This window comes from Rhinopithecus bieti, unplaced genomic scaffold, assembly GCF_001698545.2.
Source record: "Rhinopithecus bieti isolate Rb0 unplaced genomic scaffold, ASM169854v2 scaffold_521, whole genome shotgun sequence".
Taxonomy (NCBI): Eukaryota; Metazoa; Chordata; class Mammalia; order Primates; family Cercopithecidae; genus Rhinopithecus; species Rhinopithecus bieti.
Genome location: NW_016803047.1, coordinates 110,005 through 113,453, shown reverse-complemented (window position 1 = coordinate 113,453; position 3,449 = coordinate 110,005).

Here is a 3,449-nt window from a genome sequence, read left to right as displayed (position 1 = left end):
ATTCATTGAAATAGACGATCTCAGTTAGGCCTTTCTTTGTGCCGGCCATACATTTAGCGATAATTACCGTAAACATTACATCCTTGAGAAATATTTTTGTGGAAATATACTGTCATTGAATACATCAGAGCTCTTTTTTTCTGCTTTTCTAAAAGTCATTTGGAGCTTAATTTAGAGAATTGCTGGTTTTAAGGAGCTGAAATTCATGTTATTCATTTAGTTTAGTGCGTTTTAATCACTTACTTAACAGTTTAACCATTTCAGGTCTTTTCTTCATCTAAAATTACTGAGGATATTTGCCAGATATTTTCAATCAGCAAGAGTTAAGTAAACACAAGGTATTGACTTCACACGGGTTTTTGTTTTCATACTAGGAGATGGGTGGGGATTGCAAGAAAGAGCCTCGATCTTGGTTTTACAGTCACATTTTGGAAAGGTGGTCTATGTATCTAGCATTCTCAAGGAGCACTGCTCTTGCAGCCATCGGTGACATGGATGAACTGTAGAAATAGTGTCCTATTATTTCCCCATCAGATTCCCTGGTAGTATCCCCCATAGTTATAGACTGTCATGTATGTCTGAGTGATGGAGAGTTCACACAGTCTCCATGGGATGAATGTGGCAGAGGTGGCCAGACATACTCCCAAATTCATGCCCCATTTTTATAGTAGACAGTCATCTTTGATAAGTAGCTACCCAGCAGGGGCTAAACTTCCCAACCTTTCTTGCCTCTAGGTGTGGCTGTGTAACTGTTTCTCACGAATGGAGTGCTCACAGAAATGATGTGTGTTGTATCTTGCCTATAGCATTTAAGAAGCAGGGATGCTGCTGCTCTGTTCTCTTTCCTCCTCTACTGGCTGCATGCTGATGATTCCATCTAGGCATGGTGGGGCCATTGTGAAGAGGAATGCCACCTGTCAACTCATAACATCCACCTTTTATGCTTATCTGACCAATAAATACATTTTTATTGTGTTTGAACTGTTACACATTTGTAGGTCTGTTTGTTGAATCAGCTAACATTACCCTATCATAGAAAAGGAAATAGATTCCCTTGGGTAGACCTCTAACCTTGTCACTCTATATTTACTGTGTCTTTGAAAAATCTTTTGTCCATCTGAACTCATAGTAGAAAAAGAAGACTAGGCTACATTTCCTGTGCTTGTAACATCTATAGGTGGGCACAGATGTATGAAAGAAACTAACACTCCTTAGATTTATAAGTCCCCAATTCTCCCAAATGTTTAGCTCATTGAGAGGAAGCATGGCATAGTGGTTGTGTGTAGGCTGTGAAGCCAGATGGGTGTAAATCTTGCCTCTGTTGCTTACTGTCTTTGTGAACTTGGGCAAGTTGCTTAACCTTTCGATGTCTTTGTCTCTTCACTTGCAAAAATACTGGTGATAACACTACCTATCTCAGAGGAATGTTAGGAGATTTAAATGATTAATAAAGCTCAGTTCTGGCTAGCAGTAACCACACAATAAATGTCTTTTCTTGAAATTTTTCAAGGACTTTGTTGTGATTTAGCTTAGGACTTCTAAAGACCTTTGCATTTGTGCTTATTTTCACATAGCATAAGAAGCTTTTCCATGAAAGGGAATGCCATTGTTAGTGGGACAGAAGCGAACCTAATATAAACAAACAAATCACAAGCACTAGCTTCTGGTGGATTAGAAGACAGTGGTGATAATAATAGTTTATAGTGCTTAATATGTGTCAGGCATTGTTTTAATTTTGCATATGTTAACTTATGTAATCATCACAATAATCCTATATATTAGGCATTACTATTTCCTTATTTTACAGATGGGAAAATTGAGGCACAATGAGGTTTAATTGCCCCAGGTCACACAGCTAGTAAAGTGGCAGAGTTATTGCTTCACGTCCAGACAGTCTGGCTGCAGAGGCTGTGCATGGGAGACTCCTGTTCATTTTTAGCACATAGTCAAGGGGCCTCTCTTTTGTGAAATCTTCTGTGAAGTCTTTTCTGATATGTTTGGGAGGGTTGTTTAGCACTACCTATGCCAGCCACCACTCTATCTTGTACAAGTTCGATTGTAGCAGCAACTACACTATATTGTAGTCATTTGTTCATATTTCTATGAGTTCCTTGTGCATGTAGACTATCTTGTGTTTTTAAAACTTCAATATATCTATAAATGGCCTGGAGATCTTGTTAGAATGCAGATTTCAATTCAGTAGGTGTGATGTTTAATTTTATGTATTAACTTGAGTGGGCCACAGGGTGCCCAGATATTTGGTCAGACATTATTCTAGATGTTTTTGGATAACATTATTGTTTATATCAGTAATAGACTTAATAAAGCAAATTGTCCTTCCAAATGTGGGTGGGCCTCATCCAATCAGTTGAAGGCCTTAATATAACAAAAAGGTTGACTATCCCCTGGAGTAAGCAAGAATTCCTCCTGCCTGACTGCCTTTCAGCTAGAACATCAGCTTCTTCATTTTTTAAAATTTTAGATGCAGGGGGTATATGCGTAGGTTTGTCACGTGGGTATATCGAGTGATGCCGAGGTTTGGGTTTCTAAAGACAGCACATCCATTTCTTCATGGCTTTGGACTTTAACTGAAACATTGGCCCTTCCTAGGTCTTGAGCCTGCTGGCCTTCTGACTAGAACAAGCCCTTTGGCTCTCCTGGGTCTCCTGGGTCTCTAGTTCTCTGACTCACCCAGATCATAGGACTTGTCAGTCTCCATAATCTTATGGGCCACTTCCTCTATCTATCTATCTATCTATCTATCTATCTATCAATCAATCATTAAAGAAATATATAAATTAATCACCTATTGGTTCCGTTTCTCTGGATAGCCCTAATCCAGTAGGTTTGGAGTGGGGTCTGAGATTCTACATTTCTAACCAGTTTCCAGGTTATGCTGATGCTCTTGTGCAGTGGGCCACATTGTGAGGAGCGAGGATGAGACTGTCTCATTTACCTTCAAATCCTTGGTCTCTAGCAGAGTGGACATGCTGCAAATTTCTATTGAAGGTTTTGGATAAAGTGTTTTTTTTTTTGTTTTTTTTTTTGTTTTGTTTGTTTGTTTTTGAAATAGAGTCTCGCTCTGTCGCCACGCTGGAGTGCAGTGGTGTGATCTTGGCTCACTGCAATCTTTGCTTCTGTGGTTCAAGCAGTTCTCCTGCCTCAGCCTCCCAAGTAGCTGGGATTACAGGCACCCTCCATCACACCTAGCTAAATTTTGTATTTTTAGTAGAGACAGGGTTTCACCTTGTTGGTCAGGATGGTCTCCATCTCTTGACCTCGTGATCTGCCTGCCTTGGCCTCCCAAAGTGATGGGATTACAGGCATGAGCCACTGCACTCACCCTAAAGTTTTGTTTTGTTCTGTTTTTTATTTTATTTTATTTTTTTAAATTTATTTTTATTATTTTTTAAAGCAAGTGAAAGATTCCTTAAAAAAAAAAAAAAAAA